The 23,784-nt window shown below is 39.6% G+C and overlaps 1 protein-coding gene across 1 annotated transcript in view; it reads left to right on the top strand.

Moving 5' to 3' along the window:
* Positions 1-23,784, top strand: part of LOC127424035 (serine/threonine-protein kinase WNK2-like) — a 119,049-nt gene that overhangs the window by 7,931 nt on the left and 87,334 nt on the right. The window lies entirely within an intron of this gene.

The raw sequence follows: 23,784 nt of genomic DNA on the forward strand, positions 1-23,784 counted from the left end.
TTTTTGAAATTTTGTTGTCGGATAGTTGTTTGATCTCATTTAACGTAACATGAGATCACATTAAACTCTAATGACATGTGAGAACAGCACTGCAGCTCTCACCTGACTGAGGAGAGGAAGATGCGCTCTAAACTTTCCAAACAGCTTCAGGTGATGTAGATCACAAAGTATGAGGGAATTATAATGCAAAAATACAAAATAAGTAAATACAGAAGCACTCTCATTGTGGAATAAGTGGAGCTGGAGCTGCCGCTCCGCTGAAGCAAAACTTGCGTCTTTAAAGGAAACACCCCGGTGTCAGTATCGGATACTGGCATAGGCGATATAGGCAGGCGCCTAGGGCGGCAATGCTCTCTGTGGTGGAACGACTGGGTACCTGATTGATCGTCCCTGCACAGTTCGCGATAGGAGAAAGGTGCCCCGAATTGTGCCATCCTACCTCTGGCTCGCGATGGGTGAAAGGTGCCCCAAATCATGCTACCCTGCCCTGAGCTTGCAAGATCGCGATGGGAGAGAGGTGCCCCAAATCATGCCACCCTGCCCCCGCACAGAGCTTGCAAGATCGCTATGGGGGAAAGGTGCCCCGAGTTGTTCTTGACAGGCTACTCAGCCTAAAAGGCTCTATATGTTTAGGATTATAGATGTTCATAATGCATTCTTACATTCTGAACAAACACAAGATAACCATAATCAACAGTATATGTACACCGTGAAAATAAGTATCAACCATGTGATTGCTGGGCAGATTTGACAAAGTCTTTGATGATTTTGATCAATGAAAACTAGGAGGGGAGGGTTACATTTGAAATTAGGAATTATGTGTAATAGCACAAGCAGCAATCTGTAAGTATTTAAGTTCTGTATCTATAATGTACATGTTAATATAATTTGCCATATAGTATATATAAAATTATACACTGGCAGCCAAAAGTTTGGAATAATGTACAGATTTTGCTGCTTCGGAAGGAAATTGATACTTTAATTCACCAAAGTGGCATTCAACTGATCACAAAGTATGGTCAGGACATTACTGATGTAAAAAAAAACTGCACCATCACTGTTTGAAAAAAGTCATTTTTGATCAAATCTAGACAGCGGCCATCACTCCAACACCTTATCCTTGAGTAATCATGCTAAATTGCTAAAGTGGTATTAGAAAATCACTTGCCATTATATCAAACACAGTTGAAAGCTATTTGGTTCGTTAAATGAAGCTTAACATTGTCTTTGTGTTTGTTTTTGAGTTGTCACAGTATGCAATAGACTGGCATGTCTTAAGGTCAATATTAGGTCAAAAATGGCAAAAAGAAACAGCTTTCTCTAGAAACTCATCAGTATATCATTGTTTTGAGGAATGAAGGCTATACAATGCTTGAAATTGCCAAAAAACTGAAGATTTCATCCAAAGGTGTACACTGCAGTCTTCAAAAACAAAGGACAACTGGCTCTAACAAGGACAGAAAGAGATGTGGAAGGCCAGATGTACAACTAAACAAGAGGATAAGTACATCAGAGTCTTTAGTTTGAGAAATAGATGCCTCGCATGTCCTCAGCTGACAGCTTCATTGAATTCTATCTGCTCAACACCAGTTTCATGTACAACAGTAAAGAGTAGACTCAGGGGTGCAGGCCTTATGGGAAGAATTTCAAAGAAAAAGCCACTTTTTAAACAGAAAAACAAAAAGAAAAGGTTAGAGTGGGCAAAGAAACAGATATTGGACAACAGATAATTGGAAAAGTGTGGTATGGATTGTAACAAAGGTTCGGGTTGGGCAGATAAAGGAAGAAGCGGGAACCAGTCTCCACAGTTCACGCGAGTCTGTTTTATCCACAAATAACCAGCAATCGCTGTACAGCTTCACTCAAAACACAAGACGGCTTTCCAGCATCACTCAAATAAACAGTCTGCTTTTTAGCTTCACACAACACAAGGCTCTCTCTCAGGGGACAGACACGAAGACTCTGGTTTGTCTGTCTCTCTGCTCTCTCTGTGAACTGGCCGTCTTTTTATCTGCCCCGACTCTCACTGTGAACATAGAGATGGTAATTTGTCACAATTCATCTCAGGTGGATGTCCTTACCGCTTTCTCTCTCCCCAGTCGGGTGCTCGACCACGGCCTCACCTCCACATACCCCCACCGCCTGACTCAGGCTGGGAGAACCGTCCGGACTGCCCACTCCCCCCCTTTTCTGGAGAGGAAGTTCATGACAGCCATCTGTGCCCCCGATCTGTGGATCACCTCGAACTTAAATGGCTGGAGTGCCAGATACCAATGGGTGATCTGGGTGTTGGCATCCTTCAGCCATTGGAGCGGGGCGTGGTCCGAACAGAGGGTGAATGCTCGTCCCAACAAATAGTAGCGGAGATTGAGGACTGCCCACTTTTATGGCCAAACACTCCTTCTCTATGGTGCTGTACTTCGTCTCTCTCATAGAAAGCTTTCGACTAATGTACAGCACCAGGCGCTCCTCCCCCTCCATTTCTTGGGACATAACAGCACCCAGCCCCCTGTCCGATGCAACCGTCTATAAAACAAAAGGGAGAGAGAAATCAGGGGAATGCAGAAGCGGCCCTCCACAAAGTGCTGCTTTTACCTGTGTGAAAGCTTGTTGGCACAACTCCATCCACTGCACCAGGTCTGGGGCTCCCTTTATAGTGAGATCAGTCAGCGGGCTGGTGACGTCAGAAAGATTAGGCACAAACCTTCAAAAGTAGCCGGCCAGCCCCAGAAACTGTCTTGCCTCCTTTTTGGCCTTGGGTCTCGGGCAGGTCGCGATCACTGCGTTTTTATCAATTTGAGGTGGCACCGGCCCGTGACCCAAGTTGAACCCCAGATACTGTACCTCCACCCATCCAATTGCATACTACTTCGGGTTTGCTGTGAGCCCCGCTCATCGCAGCGACCTCAGAACCGCCCTCAGATGCTGCATATGCCATTGCCACTCATTACTGTAAATAATGATATCATCCAAATAAGCAGCGGCATACGCAGCGTGCAGTCTGAGGACTCGGTCCATAAGATGCTGAAAAGCCGGGGCTCCAAACAAACCGAACGGAAGGATCACAAACTGGTGTAATCCAAACGGTGTGGAGAAGGCCGTTTTATCACAGGACATTGGCATTAGGGGGATCTGCCAATATCCTTTTGTCAAATCCAGTGTCTAATAAGTGAGCCGAGCCCAACCGATCGAGCAGTTCGTCAATACGAGGCATTGGATAAGCATCAAATTTCGACACCGCATTGACCTTTCTATAATCCACACAGAACCGGACAGTGCCATCACTCTTAGGTACCAGAACCACCAGGCTGGCCCAGTCACTGTGGGATTCTTCTATTATGCCCATATTGAGCATGGCCTTTAATTCTTCCCATACTCCTTGTTTCTTGTGTTCGGGTAAGTGCAGCCGGGGAGAGGTGAGAACACATCAGAGAAATTATTTTGCAACCTGGCAACCTCCATACATTGTGACGGTGAGAGATGGTCTCCGCAAGGGACCGGGGTGAACTGATTGGCATTTAGACTCAGCTCCGGGCCGAGCTCCTCCCTCTCTGGAACTACCGTCGCCACATATACGGGGACTGCCTCTCTCCATGGTTTTAGTAGGTTGAGGTGGTAAATTTGACGAGCCTGCCCCTATCCGTACGTACTACCTCATAATCGACTTGCCCAACTCGCTGTGTGACCTCAAAGGGCCCTTGCCACATTGCGAGTAATTTAGAGCTCAATGTGGGCAGTAATACAAGTACTTTTTCTCCTGGTGCAAATTCCCGTAGCCGAGCTCCCCTGTTATACAGCCGGGACTGTTGTTCTTGTGCCTGAAGCAAATTCTCCTTGATGCCCCAGTGTGTGGAGTTTTGCTCTCAGGTCAAGAATGTATTGAATTTCATTATTGCTTTGTGAAGGTCTTCCTGACGCAGAGCTGCGGAGCCAGGGCCCTCTTCCTCCTCCTCCGTCAGCGCATTGCACACCCCACACTGTCCCACTGTATTACAGGACCCATCCACGCACAACCCCTTTAACAATTCGGGAAAAGCCAATTCGTGCCCAAAATTAGTGGATGGGTGAGGCAGAAACCACGGCCTCAATGTAGTGACGGTCACTGCAGGATAATCGTAAATAACCCATGCACACACTTCACCTTCCCCCGATTATTTGAATCTAATGCCCCATTTTGAACCAAGCATTGATGAATAGAGGTTTGGTTACAACCTGAATCCACCAAGGCTTGGTATGCACCCCCCCAATACTCACGGGTATTTAGTACGTCCCGGCTCGTTTGGGGGCGGCCTGTGGAGTGTCAGGGACCCGGATCACCGTCCCCACCTCCATCACCGGGCACTGTTCGTGGATGTGTCCCGGCTCCCCACAACTCCAACAGACCGGCCCAAACCTCATGCCCACACCAACTAAATGGTCCTCTGCCAACTGCACTGCTTCATCCAGTGACACCGGTCGGTGGCACTGGACCCACTCCACAGTTCCTTTTGGTAGTTTGGCAACGAATTGTTCCAGTACCATGAGATTGATGACGACCCGATGTCGCTGGGCTCCTCGGCCAGCATCCACTGTGTCGCGGAGCTGTTGAACGAAGGCAAATGGGCGGCTGACTTCGCTCAGCATCAGGGTTCAGAACCGCGGCGATGCTCTTCGGGACTATGGCCGACCTGCTGCACAATGGCTTTCTCCAGCTCAGGGTACATCAGGAGGTTGTCGATCAGGAGTTGTTGGGCCATGAGTTGGGCCTCCCTGATCAGCAGCGGTAGGAGGTGGACTGCCCATTGCACCTGCGGCCATTCCAGAGATTGGGCCGTGTGCTCAGAGCTCCAGTAAGGCCTCCGTCTTATCTTGCACCCCCATCTTCGCCAGCATCACATGGGGGTTCGCTGCTGCAGGGGTCATTTCTATATTCATTGTCTAGTTATACCCAAAAATGAAAATTCTCTCATAATTTACTCACCCTCATGCCATTCCAGAAACATGGCTTGCTTTCTTTAGCAGAACACAAATGAAGATTTTTAGAAGAATATTTCAGCTCAGTAGGTTCATACAATGCAAGTGAATGTTGGCCAGAAACTTGAAGCTCCAAAAAGCACATGAAGGCAGCATAAAAGTAATCCATAAGACTCCAGTGGTTTAATCCATGTCTTTAGAAGTGATTAGGGGTTGGGAAGTTAAGGGGGGGCGCCACGTCGGATCTCGCCTATGGCACAAAGTAAGCCAGAACCGCCATTTGCCCGGCGTTACATCTTTAAAAGTTATATTTAATGTGTCATAGCTTTTATTAAAGTTAAAATAATAAAGAAGTAGATCATGTAAGTAACTACAATCTCCGAAACTGGCTTTTCTCTGTGCTGTCAGTGCCTCTTCTATGAGTTGTGTGAATGTCCTGATCTAAGGGGGAGAGATTGAAACTGCACCCGGCTGATGCACACTCTGTCACAGGGACGCTCATCCCTTGAGCGCACACATTTAATGCAGCTAGATTATAACATGATGACTCGCCACTTATTGAATCATAATATATGTGTCTCTGTGTATTTCTTATCATGAAGAAAATTGTCAATATGCAGCTTTATTAATAAGAGAGAGTTTGTTTTTTTGTGAGTTAAAGATGGATTGAAGTGAACAGAAAGGTGAGAGAGGGTAGTCTTCACCCCATTATACACTGCAACAAAATACGTTTTTGATTTGTTTTTGTTTTGGCTTGTTTTCTAATATAAATATCTAAAACTCCTTTAAAACAACGTACATTTACTTTAGCAGCTATACTGCAGAAGAAAAAATTGTTAAATATAATATTAAAAATCCAAATATTTTCAAATATCTAAAAATCCTTTAAAAAAGATGAATTCACCTCTGAAGCAGCATATAAGATATTTAAGAGAATAGATCTTGAATATAAGAATATTTGTCTTTACTGCACTTGCAGAAGTATAACCAAGTGAAAAAATACACTTCTATACAAAATACACTTATATTTAAGATACATTCTCTTAAAGCAAGGCTAAATATCTTATATGTTGCTTCTCAAGTAAATGTCTAAAAATCCTTAAAACAAGATACAATTTTAAATGGAAAACAAGACAAAAACACTTGATGATAATAGGATTTTTTGCAGTGAATTTCTTTACTGAATTAAACATAATAAAAAGTATTTTTTCCCTTTAATTCAGTGAATGTCATTTAGAGGTATTTTTAAAAGATGATTTTGTCCTCTTTATTGTTAGTAAGCATGTTTAATACAACCTTTTAAGTTGGGGCACAAGCTGAATAATCGGTTATGAGCTAATGATTAATCGTTGCAATAATCGGCCGAATAGTCGAATTATCATTCTAATAATTGTTAGATTATTCGATTAGCAAAATAATCGTTAGTTGCAGCCCTACTTCTTACCAAAGTAACTTCTAATTACACATATAACGCAAGTGGCAACTAGCTGGACACAGCTGAATGTGCTTACACATACTAAGCTAGAATTCAAAAAGCAAGAAGAAATGCAAGTAAATGAGTGTTAAGACTTCCTGTGGAGAGATGGGGTTAAACAGGTTGTTGGCAGCAGTGTATTGCAGTAACATTATCTTGAGTTGAATTTTGGCAGATACTGGTAGTCAATGTAGAGATCAGAACAGAAGTGTAACATGATAGAAGTTCCTGGGCTCAAACAGGAACGCCGCAGTATTTTGGATGTGCCTGAGTTGACGTGTAACTGCTGGTAAACTGCAGTTACAGAAGTCTATAGACATGTAATGACTGGACGTCTGTCATCACTGTGATAAAGCTTACTCAATATCAAGTGGTTGACATAGAACAAGGCCCCTGACCCTATCTGCTCCAGGGGCACCTTATCATGGCTGACCCTGCACTCTGACCCCAGCTTAGCTGGGATATGTGGAAAAAAATAAATTTCACTGTATAGGTGCAAATGTATAATGTGTGATAAATAAATAAAATTATATAAAAATTATATTAATTATATAATTATATGTGTGAAGTAATCTAGTAGAAGTATGGAGGATCAGAATATAACTAAGATGAAGTGTCATTTCTGTGCCATTAGTGTCACCATACGTAATTGCATAAATAATGTTTTCAATATTGGTTTACCAAACAACTGTCTTACATTTGTCACACAAACAGACAGAGTCCTGCCTAGGTCTGGGTGATATTGCCAAAAATATGATCACAACATTTTTTCATTCAATATTGATATTTATCACAATATACATTTCATATCATTAATGGGGGAGGAAATGCATTTGATATGTTTGTTAGACATAACTTGTGTAAACTCCTCAGGGTAAGCTAGTTTTTAATTTAAAGTCCAAGAAGTATACTCAGTTTAGGATTTAATTCTTCATAAGTTGTGTGATCTCTTTTTGATTAAATTTCTCCAATTTCATCATCTTTAGTGGATGTATGACTCCACTGAAACACTTTTTGTGAAGCTCCACACTCCAGCTCGATGGCGGTAATGAATCATGAGCTGGATTGCCAACCGTCAATAAACTTCACGAGAAGAAGCCTACTTATTAAATACTTTCTTGCCTGCGTCAACAAGTTAGCGGACATGACAGTGCTTTGGATCATGAAAAAACGAATAACTAAATAGTAAATAAATAAACAGCAATGGTGTTGATGTTGTGTTTATTTGATAGCTATTTTGCATTTTCAGTGCTGTCTTGTTCGGTATATACAGATATCATTTTAGTCAGATAGCTTGAGGTTACCTAGCCTCGTTGCCGGTTTCCATGACAGCAGGGCGAGGTAGCCGCTAGCTGGCAAATATTTCGTAACCAGCTGATTTCATGACTGTGATTCAGTTAGCTAGTTGTGTGTATAACTTTGCCGGACTGCTTGTGTTTTTAGCGACACGCACCTGATCTGATCATCTAGACGTAGAACATAAGCTAAATAGCGAAAATTACTTTAAAGTTTGTCATCAATATCAAATAATTTTTTTCCCGATAAATATCGATATCATTTTATCACCCAGCCCTAGTCTCGCCCCAAACTCACGCCATTGGTTTAGTCAGTGTTGCTGTTTGGCTGCACAAACAAACAGGGCAAGGATTTAAAAGCGTCACAGATACACAATGTTTACACTTTTCCTGGATGGGAAAAAATATTTTAAAATCAAACATTACATTTACTGAACAAACATGAGTGGTGCTTGCCCATGCAAAACTGTTGTATTGCTGCTAGGCTGTTTCTGTTTGGTTGCTAAGGTGTTCTGGGTGGTTGCTAGGGCATTACTAGGCTGTTACTTGGATTTTCTGAATTTTATACATTTATATTTCTTCAGAAAAATTATTAACATAATCAAACATTTCAGCCTTGGAAGTTGGTTGAAAATTTGGTTGATTTGACATAAAACAACCCTAAAGACACTTGGTTGCTGTACATGTCAGACAGGTGCCGTTTATGCTCGTGAAAAGTCTGGCTGCGAGAGAATATAATAAGTGATGTTGTAGCATTAAAGAATGAAACATACATGAAAAAGACAGATGAACCCAGACTGATTTGATTTAAATCATTTGCAATGCTTTTTGGGATGAGTTGTTCATTCATTCCTAGTTTTCTTGTACCTTTTTGATTTGATTTTCAAGTTTTTACTTTAAATCATAGTTTGTGACATTGTAATTGATCTCAGAGCTGGTTAGTTTGGTTCATGTCTTTGAACTCTGTATTGAAATGGAGAAAACAAATGAGAAAAATGAAAGCAAGGCTGCAGAAAAAGTTAACAGAACCAGCGACTGACAGTTAAAAGATATGTCAACTTGACATCAGTGTATTTTCTACAATGTCAGAATGCTTCAAATACAGTTCCATGCAGTCAATGGTCAACATATTTCAAAAGAATTACTATTAAGGGTTTTACAAGATGACATTAACACTGCATACAAATCTGCATAAAACAATGGTCCATTCCCAATATGACCCCTGATGACCTGTTAAACAACTGTTCTGACCCACTTTAACAATTCAGTGCTTTCACACCATTTATCCTTATTTACCTCCAGTCAGCACAAACACATGAACAGGCAAACCCGGGCATGACCTGAATCTGTGTTTTCATACGACTATTATCACCACCAGTTGTCACATTCCAGCATGCAGCTGAAAATGCTTATCAGACAACACTGACAGAAAACACAGATTTTACCAGGGCTGGTACTAGGATGCCATCATTGGTGGGTCAATGTTGATCGTTACACTATCAGTCGAGGCGGGGGCATCAGAAGTTCCTGTGGGACTCGAGGTAAATCTAGGTTGGCAATGCCTCTCTTGCCAGCTCAGCTCATTAGGTCCTTAAAATGCAAGTGAATGGAGATTTCTCTTTTGAAGCTCCAAAAATCACAGACAGTCAGCCTAAATGTCATCCATACGACTCCAGCGGTTAATGTCTTCTAAAGTTGTTGCGAAAAAAGATACAAATTTAAGTACTTTTTCACTATAATCCAACACTTCACAAGAGGGTGGAGTCCAAGCAGTCTCTCATGTGACATATTCGCGTTTCCATGTTACAGACGTGATCTCGGGTTCTCCACTCGGTTGAGACATCCAGGATAAGCACACAAAAGCACTATTGTGAGTAAAGAAACAGATCTAAACCAAAACCAACCAAACTACTGCACAGCGTTCCTCCTCCACGCTTGTAAACACGCGTCACTTCTCGTGTGTTTCAAATGCCAACACGATTACGTCACATGCGCATATCGCTGCTCACCGGAAGCATGATTTAGAGTTAAAAAAAAGTACTTAAATATTGATCTTTTTTGCACCAAAAGCAATCGTGTCACTTTAGAAGACGTTCATTTAACTGCTGGAGTCTGTGATTTCTGGAGCTTCAAAAGAGAAATCTTCATTCATTTACATTTTAAGGACATACTGAGCTGAGATATTTTACTATTTTTCTTCAAATGTGTTCTGGTGAAGAAAGAAAGTCATACACACCTGGGATGTCATGAGTGTGAGTAAACGATGAGAGAATTTTCATTTTTGGGTGAACTATCCCTTTAAGTCTGTTTGTAACTTGACTGTTATTTTCATTGCGAGCCTATCCGAAGAGCAAAAGTTTAGTTTAGGACTTCCTTTGTGCAAGCACTCCTCAGTGACCACACAATAAGTGAAAGAAAAACTGTAAATGAACTCATGTTTCATCTGTTAACAACAAATTTTATGTCAAATTAAGAGATTAATGGTTTGTTCTATGCATAAATTGAAACATCAGTCTGACAATAAATACCCTTTATTTTGAAATGAAAGTGTTTTTTGATCTGGCAAACAGACCGGTCAGTGGATCAGCTTCATAATGTGCTGTACTGCTAAAGCATTTAAACTATGCTCACTTTACATTTTTAGTTGCATTTTGTTACATACGCTACTGGTCAAAAGTTTTGAAACACTTGCCTGAAATGTTTCTCATGATGTTAAAAATCTTTTGATCTGAAGGTGTATGCTTAAATGTTTGAAATTAGTTTTGTTGACAAAAATATAATTGTGCCAACATATTAATTTATTTCATTATAAAACTAGAATGACATAAAACATTTTTTGAAATTGATGACTTGGACCAAATAATAAAGAAAAGCAGCCAATAAGTGCCCAACATAGATGGGAACTCCTTCAATACTGTTTAAAAAGCATCCCAGGGTGATACCTCAAGAAGTTGGTTGAGAAAATGTCAAGAGTACATGTGACTACTTTGAAGATGCTAAAATATAACACAGTTTTGATTTGTTCAGTCACAACATAATTCTCATAGTTCCATTTATGTTATTCCATAGTTTTGATGACTTTACTATTATTCTAAAATGTGAAAAAAAATTATAATAAAGAATGAGTAAGTGTTTCAAAACTTTTGACCGGTAGTGTATAACTCAAAAATAAACCACAAATTGCTTATGTAGTTTATTTATTTATTGTTAATTAACATTTCTTTCATGTGGCCTTAAATGGTACAGTAGCTCTAAAACCAAGCTGCACAAGAGGAGTTTGAATGAGAATAGCAAATTATATTTGAACATGAACAGACATATATATATATATATATATATATATATATATATATATATATATATATATATATATATTATTATTTTATTTTTTTTTTTTTTTTTTTTTTGGTGTGATGTTTTACTTTAGTGAATATATTTAACTAGATATGTTTAATATTATATATTTTTAGTCACACATCACTGCTGTTCAATTTTTTGCTTTTACGTTTTAATCACTTTTCACTCTTCTTTTGCTTATAGCTATTTCATTAACATTTTTTTTCTTTGGATTCTTTATTTCTTTATATGTAGTCTGCTGTTAGACTAAGGTCGATATTCATTAAAGTTTCTGATAAAACAGACACTGAATTCTCATTGGATGGGCCTTGTTCAAAGCCGTTGTAAAATGACTATATCTGTGTGTCAGAGACCATAAATCAAAGAGATCCCAAACTTGGCAGGATGGTCCCCCAACAACTCCCCGCCCCCCACGTGCACGCGCATACATCCTTCCGACACTAGGTGGCACTGTAATTTGCACATTTATGTTTTCTGTAATTTTCCTGTACTAAGCTAGAATCAAAATTATTTTCCCCTTGGAATCCTTTAGTGCCCTCAAATGAATTACACATACAGATTTCCATTTCCACAAGAAAACATAATCCACTTAGATTTTTTTATTTTAACTAGCTTTTTTTTTTTTTTTTTTTTTTTTTTTAATGGGCTGTTTATCTGATTTACACAACATATGTATCATCTCTCTAGATGATACATGTGTTGTGTAAATCAGATAAACAGCCCATTAAAAAAAAAAAAAAAAAAGCAGAAGAATTTAGCGGAATATGTGCGTAGACTGTGATTAGAATTGTTGTTCATCCAAAATAATAATTGCACATAATGGCACAGACAGAAAACAAAAGTAGAAATAGCAAACAAACAACATAAAAAAAAACAAAGTAGTCCATTTTTTTCATGAATGTCTTTCAAAGATGTGATGTCACTAGCCTGTCACAGTTCTACAAAAGCACAATTAAAATCATCCTGGCACCTTTAAAACAGTTTTGTTGCCTGGCGTACTGAAACAAACCTGTGTGGCCTGATTTCTGGATATGGTGTAGCAGATGAGCAATCTGATTGGAGCTTGTGATTTTTGTCACAAGTCCTCTCCAGTTTTTGTTTGCAAGATACATCAGACAGTCAGTGAGCGGATTTGTGGCGGTTCCTGGGCTACCCTTAGTTAAGAACGTTACCTACTAACCAGCGAAAACTCTCCGCTACCCAGAACTTTCTGATGAGATCTATTGTGAATTTCAGTTTGATTGTACTTCTGTCTGTACTGAAGATTTGGCTCCAGTATCAGGGAGGATCCCTTTACCTCTGTGTTTGTGTGTGTGTAAATGTTTTTATGAGAATTAAATGGACATCATAGATCTTTGTGTCAACAGTGTGAAAGGTTTGTTCTCGTATGGAACGCTATAAAGCGTTTCATGCTGTTGATTGTGGAGTCCAGGATCAAACCTGGTAATGTGTATCTGGCATTCTGCCTGACTGACGGACTGAAGCCACATCAGGTGAATTTGTGCAGCATCAACACACACAAACACACATTTAAACCTGAACCTTACCCTTTTTACCCTCGCCTCCTTCAGATATACAAGGACATATGGGGTGCTTCTCATTTCTAAAATTGTGCATCCTCGTTTCCTTGCTCCACCCTCTTAGGAAACGAGGAAAGTATGCAAGGAAAGGAAATGAGGTCTGAGGAATCAAAACATGATGTATTTGTAAAATGGAATGTCACACCATAAAAGTATCATAAATATGCACTATAAACAAGTCATACGATAGCTTTGCGTGAGAAACAGACCAAAATCTCTGTCTTCGTTCTGCATATTCGGACTGATGCGGCATGTTTAGTTACAAGACACACAAGAACTAATGGCGTTTGATGACAGTTAGGCCTGGGAAAAATATTAATTTTCCAATTAATTATTATCTTTATTTGAACAATCTTAAAATCCCAAGATCTATCTTTTACTTTAAAATTTACATCAGTTTTGGTTGTGATGATTAGTATATCTGTTAAATAAATAGCAATTGAACTGCATAGTTTGGACCCTGTTGTTAATTTGTCAAATTATTATTTTCATATTGTACCAAGTTAGAAAGATCCCTGTATAATTAACAGCATTAGCTGAGAGAGAATGTCTTTCCCAAGTAAACAAAATGGACATTATAGTTCCAAATGAATCCAAATTGAATCAAATCGCATCGGAAACAAACCAAATTAAGAGCTTGTGAATCGGAATCAAATCAAATGGGAAAATCTGAATGAATACCTTGTCATGATATGGTGTGTCGGCATGCAATTTTTAAAATCTGAACACGGATTTTGTGACCTAAATTTGGCTCTGTTTCTCAAACCAAGTTTGCATATGACTTCAGAAAACTTGTAATATAGCACACCAGTCATATGGAATACATTCATTATACTTTTATGGTGCCATATGACCGACTTCTGCTCAGTATATAGCCCATTGTCATGTGTGAAGATTCTTCAAAAATGCCTCCCTTTGTGTTCTGTGGAGACAAAAACATCATTAAGGTTTGAAACCACTTGAGTGTGAGTAAACAATAACATAATTTTCATTCTTGGGTGAACTAATCCTTGAAACACCTTTTATATTGTGTGATCACATAGAAAGATGCCATCTAGGCTTTCATTGGTTCTCTGTTGACTTTTACTAGTTTTTTTTATGTCCAGCAGATATTTTACCCAAAGTGACACAGTTGACTAATCGCAGGGTTAATTAGTGGCTTACTCAACTGATGACAGTAGCTCTCCTGCTCTTGTGTCACACCTACTAGTGACTGAACCTCCAATTTTTGTGTCACCCGTCCAGATGCACTTGCACACTGAAAGCTTGTCTTGATGTGACAACACACAAATAGTTAGTGTAGCTGGTCTCGCCCTCAGATGTCATGCCCACGGAACTTTCATTAAGCGTCTGATATATTTTACAGAAAAATGCCAAGAGCTGACTGATTCAAGAATCATCAGGCTGGGAAAGTCGCGTGGCGCCATGCGAAGTTCGGACGTGTGAATGGCGAGCTTTGCGCACTTTGCTAGTTTGAATACTTTTTGTGTCATAAACTAGTGAGAATCAATTCACCCTGATTCTTAACTGTTCTAGGAAGAGAATATGTCAAAGAATTCAAAATCCTCTGTGGAGGATATTAAAAGACACTTACGGGCTCAAGCTGAGCCTGGCACCTTTGAGCAGCAGGCTGCAAGTCCGGGAGCCGATTTGGACAGTGAAGTGCAGGAAATTCGGCGTCAATTGATGAACATGTCGGCAATGCTGACAAAGGTCGTTGCTGACTTGGAAGACCTTGCTGTAATACATCGATCGATCACTGCCATGGAGATAAAATTCACTGAGATGGTTACAAGAGTGGCGGATGTTGAGAAAAGGATTGATTATCTGGAGTCATCGGAGAGGGAATTAGCTGCTAACCCGCTAGCAACCATGGCAGACTTAGAGCGCATCTGGGAAAAGTTGGAAGACTCAGAGAATCGTAACCGGCAAAACAACGTCCGAATTGTTGGAATTCCTGAGGACGAAGAAGGCCGAGATATGGTGAAATTCCTAGACGGGCTCTTCCTGAGTCTGCTCAGCATAACAGGCCATAAGCCGGAAATCGAGCGAGCTCACAGGGTCCCGGCTCGGAGAGCCGCGGAGAGAGACAGGCCCCGATCAATTTTGGCCAAATTTCTGAGATCATCCGATAAAGATCTCGTGTTATGCAAGGCGAGGAGTAAAGGAAGGCTTTCTTGGAAGAACCACAGCTTTTTCTTGTTCCCAGACTTTGTGAATTCGACGAGATAAATGTGATCGATTCAAGGAATGCAAGAAACTCTTACATCAACGGAAGGTCGCTTTTGCACTGATGTTTCTGATCAAATTGAGAATAGATACTAAGGATGGCCGCAAAATATTTACATGCCCACAGCAAGCGATGTCCTTCATAAAGTCAATGACTGAGTAAGTTATTTGTGGTTCTCATGTTGCAGCCAACAGGGCCTGACTCATTGAACATTCACTTGACTGTCCGAGGGAGCTGAGCGCCTTTTTTGTTTCTTTTTGTCCTGGTTCTGCTAGCAGCTGAAGCTTGTTTTGTGGAGGAACACGCCTTCAGGACAGTTTGTGGATAAATATACACGCTATTTGTGCTTATACCTTCTATTGGCTGGAGTTTGTTTTATAGATTATTTTCTGTTGTGTAATTCTGTCTCACAAAATTTGTGTAGAAACACCGGACTTGAGCAATCCGATGGCAAAGTTGTCACGGGGTCTCTCGTAGGTGTACATGGAGTGTTTGAGTTTAGAGGGATGGATGCCAGTTGGCGCTGTCGTGCGCGGGGTTAATGCACACGTTATTCTTTCTTCTGTTTTTTTTTTGTTTTGGGGGATGTTCGGGGTTTGTTTGTTGCACTAATGTTGAAATGTGGTCGTTATTATTATATTTTTAACACACAGTCTATTTTTTTTAATATGTCAAAATGTCAAATGTTAATATGAGTGGATTGTCTCTCTCCACGTGGAATGTGAATGGGTAGGGGCACCCCATAAAAAGAAGGAAGGTCATTTCTTAAATGTAAGAAATATGATATAGCGTTTCTTCAAGAAATGCATCTTTCCCTGCAGGAAGCTGAAACATTTGGGAAGATATGGCGTGGAAATATTTTCTTTAGTGCTGGCTCAAATAAGAGCAGGGGAGTTTTGATAAGTAAGCATCTACAATTCAAATGTCTCAAACAGATTAAAGATAAATTAGGAAGAGTCATTATTGTTTTAGCAGAAATTCAGGGGCAAAGGTTGATTTTGGCTAATATTTACGCAACTTACGCTGATGATCAGGGCTTTTTTATAGATCTTGAAGGGATGTTGCAAGCTGCTGGCACCCCTCATGATATAATATTGGGTGGAGACTTTAATCTTTTGATGGACTCAGTCCTTGATCATAGTGAAGCAAAAGTGTGTAAGCCCCGTAGAGCAACATTGACGCTTCACAGGATGTGTAAAAATCTTGGTCTTACAGATATTTGGAGACTTTTGAACCCATCTGGTAGGGACTATACATTTTTTTTTTCATCAGTCCATAAGATTTATTCTAGAATAGATTTTTTTTTCATATATCTAAGTCCCTCATTTCATCTGTTGTTGATTGTTCAATTGGAAACATTTTAGTCTCGGATCACGCCCTGGTGAGTTTAGAAAAATAAATCGTATAGTTGGCGCTTTAATGTATCCCTTTTGCAAAATCCTCAATTCCAACAAATGTTAAAGGCTGAAATCAATGTTTATATGGAGACCAACTGATCCTGAGTATCCTCTCTGGGCATGGCTTGCGGGTCGGATCATACAGTATGCCTCATTCATAAAAAAATCCAAAGCACAAGAACTCATGGAGTATGAAGGGAATATTAAAAGTGCCGAGGCAGAGCTGAAGTGCCGAATGTCGTCTGATGGCCTCAGAGAATTTACCCGATTGAGATACAGATGTAATACTATTTTGTCACGGAAGGTGGAGTTTTGGCTATTCAGGGCAAGACAGTCATACTTGGGGGACAAAGCAGGAAAAAAAATTCACATCAAGCTACACTCACAAAGCAAAAACCAGATTTTTGATAACTTTGCAAATTTATTAAAAATAAAAAACTGAAATATCACATTGACATAAGTAATCAGACCCTTAACTCAGTACTTAGTTGAAGCACCTTTGGCAGCGATTACAGCCTCAAGTCTTTTTGGATATGATGCGGCAAGCTTTTCACACTTGTATTTGGGGATTTTCTGCCATTCTTCTCTGCCAATCCTCTCAAGATCTGTCAGGTTGGATGGGAACTGTTGGTGGACAGCCATTTTCAGGTTTCTCCAGAGATGTTCAATTGGGTTCAAGTTCGGGATCTGGCTGGGCCACTCAAGGACATTCACAGAGTTGTCCCTAAGCCAATCTTGCATTGTCTTGGATGTGTGCCTGGGGGTTATTGTCCTGTTGGATGGTGAACCTTTGGCCCAGTCTGAGGTCCTGAGCGCTCTTGACCAGGTTTTCATTAAGGATATCTCTGTATTTTGATGTGTTGAGCTTTCCTTCAACCCTGACCAGTCCCCCAGTCCCTGCCCCTGAAAAACACCCCCACAGCATGATGCTACCACCACCATGCTTTGCCGTTGGGATGGTATTGCGCAGGTGATGAGTGGTGCCTCGTTTCCTCCAGACATGACGCTTGGAACTGAGGCCAAACAGTTAAATCTTCAATTCGCCAGACCAGAGAATCTTGTTTCTCACAGTCTGAGAGTCCTTTAGGTGCTTTTTTATATGTCTTGCACTAAGGAGAGGCTTCTGTCTGGCCACTCTGCCATAAAACCCAGATCGGTGGAGTGTTGCAGTGATGGTTGTCCTTCTGCACAAATATGTGATATTTCAGTTTTTTCTTTTTAATACATTTGCAAAGTTATCAAAAATCTGGTTTTTGCTTTGTCATTATGGAGTATGGAGTGTAGTTTGATGTAAATTTTTTAAAAGCGTTTTAGCATAAGGCTAAAACATAACAAAATGTGAAAAAATTGAAAGGGTCTGAATACGTTATGAATGAACTGTATATAGTATAATTCATATTATTCTGTTATTCTGTATCTAGCTGTTGTACTGGAAGCTTCTGATCAGAGGACACATTCCTTTGTGTGTGTGTGTGTCTGTATGAGAGAGAACACCTGGCAATAATACTACAATATCTGATTGTATTGCATGGTAATTAAATAGTACTTCGATATACTGTACAAATACCCTATTTATGTACCTTTCTGTATTTAAATGGTGCTTCAAAGTAGGGTTGCACGATTTGGACAAAAAGTCATGTTGCGATTATTTTGAAAAATATTGCGATTTGAACTGCGATATGAAAAAAAACAAAAATTCTTTGACCAAAATTTGGTAATATTTGTGCATGTTCTACTGCCAATAAAAAATGTAGGCTACTGAGGGATCACACTTGAATCCTCTTAAGAAGAACCAAACTGAGAAATTTTTCACTTCAGCCACAAACAGTGAAACAAAGAAAAAATATAGCTGCAAGCAGTGATGACAGGCCCAAGCACCAAGGGTCCATTTCCACCCGGTGGCTTTCAGAAAACAATGCAAGGTGGACACATGCATTTGGCATTTGATATTGTTCTAAACAATTTTGAAGCAATATGGGTAAATATAAGAGGACTTTTTTAAAGTCTGTTGTAAGAGGCACACTTCCTGCTGCCAGGTGGTGGCGCTATGACCGTGACCCAAAATAGTCAAATCCATGTGATTAGCCCCCAAGACTAAACATAAATCTCAGTTTTGATCTAAATCAAACATTGCACACAGAAGATATGAGACACTTCCTGTTTCCCATTTTCACCATTTAATCAGAATCAGCTTTATTGCCAAGTATGCTTACACATACAAGGAATTTGTCTTGGTGACAGGAGCTTCCAGTGTACAACAATACAAAAACAATACAAAAACAGCAGCAAGACATAGATAATAATAAAAAAATTAAAATAATTATACACACGTACATACACACACAGACACACACATACATACATACACACATACACATATGTAGTGCAATCTAAAACAAATCTCTTATCTGTTATGTACAGTGCAAATAAAATCTGTTATGTACATTGCAAATGTTTTTTTGTTTTGTTTTTATCTCAGAGGAATGAAATGGCAGAAGAGGCTGGATGTGTTGGATAAATATAAGAAAGACTAAACTGTGTATTGCACATAGTTATTGCTCAATGGGGCAATTTAACTGTTCATGAGATGGATAGCCTGAGGGAAAACACTGTTCCTGTGCCTGACGGTTCTGGTGCTCGGAGCTCTGAAGCGTCGGCCAGAAGGCAACAGTTCAAAAAGGTAGTGGGCAGGGTGAGTGGGGTCAGATAATTTCTCACCATGGCAACACCGTTTGATATATCAAAATCTGTTTGCTATTTAGCATCTTCAATGTCTTGGCATAATGTTGTCTAAATGTGGTGACCGTCTCAACGTCATCACATAGGAGGAGTTTTTAAAAGTTCAGTGACTGCAATATAAAAAAGAAATATCTAAAATGGCCGACTTCCTATTGGGCAGACCCAATGACTATAATTATGAAAGTTCTCCGGCTTGATGAGAACTATATACGTACCAATTTCTGTGAAAATGGGGGTGCTACAGAGGCCGTCCTACACGGCCATTTTAAACCTATTAACTGTCACTGGCCAACAGGTGGGCCGTTTGAGTGTGGCTAAAAAACTAATTCTTTGTTTTATATAAAAAATGTCATCAGTGTTCACATACTTGGTATCAAATTAAATTTAAAAACTCAACTTGCATCTTCTGCAGTCTATTTTGCAATGAGAACATTACAGTGAAAACATATTTTAAATTGTTAAAAGAGTGCATTTTTAAAATGTGACATGTGAGCGACAGTAGGCTATTTATGTTTCACATTCTCTTCTTATGATCCAATCCAATGATTGAAGAAAAAACAGCATGCATTTAATTAGGCTCATTTGAGATGAGCAAGTTTTGTGCATAACCGATCACCCGTGATCACCGACAGGTGCATGCCGGTTAGAAATCTGTCTGACTTGCTGTGATGTCATGACCACCCACGTATGTCAAAAATACTCCCGTGAGTGCGAGATGGCCCCAGTTGTAGCAGTCAGGTGGCACAGTTGCTTTTTCAGAGCTGTGCAAACTGCAAGCACGGTGGAAAATGACTTGCTGACGACACAGCTTAATGCTTATTGGCTTAAACAACCGTGATGTTTTGTTCTCTTTTAAAATGTCAGATTTTCTTTATGTCTAATATCATGTTTTTATGTGTATAAATTATATGTGAATATTCCCAACATTCTGACAGTGCAATATCTGTATGGGATATGCGATTGGTATCATATTTCTGAAATATCAAAAATATGTGTCTATTAAACGAATAATTTATGGAAAGACACATCTTATGGGGGGAATTAAATAACAGGTACATTGAGTGTTTTGTTCATCATATTTATTTTCATTTAAATGCAACAGAATTTAAATTGCATCCACTTTATTAACAACAAAGCACTTGAATGTGAATCCACGATATCTGCCTTTGATCTCGCAGCGGCTGATCAACTACGAGAAGTGAGAACTGTCTGACTTGACAGCTCTTATTTCACTCCTCCCCAGACTGCACCAACCTGCTCTCATCTACTTTCAAGGCGAGGTGTTTGACATCTCAAACGAGCCTAGCGATTCTCAAAAGACCACATATGCACAATTATCTGAGTAAACTAGGCAGGAATTGGCATAAAACACAATATGAATTTGAGAACAATAATACAAAAAGATCAGATATATAAAAGCTTTTTCTAAGGACAGGACAAGTCTTTTTTTTATTTTATTTTTTTGTAAAATACCATAAGGTTGGGACAGTAAACTATAAAGTTTGGGATCTAAACAAAACTAATGTTAGAACCACCTCTCAAACCACATGTGAAGTAACAACATTTTGCACAACATAATATAAGACGTTTACAAGATTAGAAATATTATAATAACTTCTAAAATATCTGGTTACAATGTAAGTGCTGTTAGCAGTTGGAGCCAGCTACTATTTTAATTTTCAACAATTATATTTTTTCTGCCATAAATTATACAAGATAATTCCTCTGGAACGCTCAATGATCACGTGGTTAATGTCGCTTTCTAAACTGAAAGGCCTGCCCATGTAGACATGGAAACCTCACACTATAGATAAAATGACTCTGACGTCACACCGCAGGAAACCACGCTTCTGGGTTCTTTCGAGCAGCAGATTTCAATGGTGGAAATAGGCAGCGCTGCAGTTTTAATAATCTTTTACACTTTATAGAATGTAATAATATATTTTAATGTTAATAAAAGTTATTATAAAGGAATATCTATGGTTTACAGTGAAGAAATTATGTGCATTCTTTTCTGAAATATCGGCAAAACAAATTTAAACTTGGTTCAATGAGCCTCTATGATTATGTCGGACATGTAACAGGTTAATGATTACACATCCTCATGTTTAACATGCTTCTAAAGCCTAAGAAATGTGATGTATAACAATTAAAAACTACCACTAGAAATGCAATATGTGTCTTTACTGCTTAAATTATTAACCCACATAAAATAAATAATATTCGTACTTCTGTATGATCATATTCCATATCAAAACTTAGCAGCTGTTCGACTGAACAGTGTTATTTACTGCATTCAAAATAAATGCAATGACGTTATTTTCGCAGTATGACATTATTTTTATTCACTTATCCTTTCTGAAACAGTAGTCCATGCACAACGGTGGTGAAGATGGGTCCCGTTCCTCCCGTTATATCGGATGTGGTGATTTTGATCATCGTTAGATCATATTTGACCTCATATCTGTCACAGCGACAGCACTTTGGAAATTAAAAACAGCCATTTGCGATCAGAGTTTGCCTGATTTCTTCATTAAAATTTTAATATCAAACAACAGCTGCTGCGAGTCAATTGTGTCTAATAGAACAGACGCGATAACAATGACGGTGACCCCTGAAATATCATAATTTATGTAAAATCCTGAGTTTTCCTGATGCAACGATCTGGTGGAAATTTAAAGAAGACCTAATCTCCAATAGTCTGTGGGAAACGGGGTGTTTCAACCCCACAAACAGCACTTTTTGGGCAGTTTCAGCGCAATTTGAGCAAAGCGCCCATAGACAGCAGTTCTTTTCTGGGCAACCAAAAGAACCCGGAATGGGCAGGGCGGAGTGTTTGTTTGTAAACAGTAACTTCATCTATTGCCTACATGACCTGCCAGTCAGACCATTACTAGAGATCTATTGGCCGGATTGATCTAGGCAAATAGCCATTGAACATTTTGTAATAGGCTCGTTTGAGATGTGAAATGCCTTGCCTTGAAAGTAGACAAGAGTAGACAGCTGCAGTCAGAGGAGGAGTGAAATATGAGCTGTAAAGTCAGACAATTCTCACTCTCATAGTGGATCAGCCGCTATGAGATCAAAGGCAGATTATGCACGATTCAAGTTTATGTGCTTTGTTGTTAATAAAGTAGATACAATTTAAATTCTGTTGCTTTAAATGAAAATAAATATGATGAACAATACAGTCAATGTACCTGTTATTTAATTCCCACTTAGGACATGTCTTCCCGTCCATTTTTAGTCTTAATAAAGACACGTTTTTGAGATATTTCAAAAATATGATACCTATCACAAATCCCATACAGAGTCATAGTGTTGGGAATGTTCACATAATTTATACACATAAAAACATGATATTATAGATAACAAATCGAACATTTTAGAAGATAACGAAACATCATGGTTGTTTAAGCCAATGAGCATTAAGCTGTGTCTGTCAGCCAGTCATTTCCCATCGGGCTTACAGTTCGCACAACTTGGAAAAAGCAACTGTGCCGCCTGCCTGCTACAACTGCGGCCACCTCACCACCACACTGTAGAATTTTTACATGTGAAACTATGTAAAGGTGATGATGTGTAATGATTTTATTAAAATCAGTGTTGCTCTTTTCCTCATCAGTGCTGTTTGGCATGTCGGGGCTGCCTATTTGATGGGGTTGACTTGACTTCCTCTGTGTCACTTTAAACTAGAAAAGTCTTACTAGAATTGAAATGGGTCACATCAGTATTAAGGTCTGCGTGCTGCAATATCGAGGGAAGGCTAGCTGTTGCGCGTGCGCATGCGACAGAGAGCAGAGGAGATAATTAGCGCGAGCTGGTAACGTTACACTCGCGCGAAAGCTTATCGCACCATGAAAATATTGCCTTTAGATGAATGCAAGCTCATCATTAAATCTCTTCATTATATGTTATATTATCATTAAATAATCTCTCACATGGGTGGCTGCCGAAAAATCAGGCAATTAGCCAATTAGCTTCTGATAGGAGGTGTACTGAATTGGAGGTGTACCTGTGGATGTATGTTAAGGCCTACCTTCAAACTCAGTGCCTCTTTGCTTGACATCATGGGAAAATCAAAAGAAAGAAAACAAATTGTGGACCTCCACAAGTCTGGTTCATCCTTGGCAACAATTTCCAAACGCCTGAAGGTACCACATTCGTCTGTACAAACAATAGTATGCAAGTATAAACACCATGGGACCATGCAGCCATCATACCGCTCAGGAAGATGCATTCTGTCTCCTAGAGATGAACGTAGTTTGGTGCAAAAAGTGCAAATCAATCCCAGAACAACAGCAAAGGATCTTGTAAAGATGCTGGAGGAAATCTATATCCACAGTAAAACAAGTCCTATATTGACATAACCTGAAAGGCTGCTCAGCAAGGAAGAAGCCACTGCTCCAAAACCACCATAAAAAGCCAGACTACAGTTTGCAAGTGCACATGGGGACAAAGATCTTACTTTTAGGAGAAATGTCCTCTGGTTTGAGGAAACAAAAATTGAACTGTTTGGTCATAATGACCATCGATATGTTTGGAGGAAAAAGGGTGAGGCTTTCAAGCCGAAGAACACCATCCCAACTGTGAAGCATGGGGTTGGCAGCATCATGTTGTGGGGATGCTTTGCTGCAGGAGGGACTGGTGCACTTCACAAAATAGATGGCATCATGAGGAAGGAAAATTATGTGGATATATTAAAGCAACATTTCAAGACATCAGCCAGGAAGTTAAAGCTTGGTCACAAATGGGTCTT

This window comes from Myxocyprinus asiaticus, chromosome 33 (genome assembly GCF_019703515.2).
Source record: "Myxocyprinus asiaticus isolate MX2 ecotype Aquarium Trade chromosome 33, UBuf_Myxa_2, whole genome shotgun sequence".
Taxonomy (NCBI): domain Eukaryota; kingdom Metazoa; phylum Chordata; class Actinopteri; order Cypriniformes; family Catostomidae; genus Myxocyprinus; species Myxocyprinus asiaticus.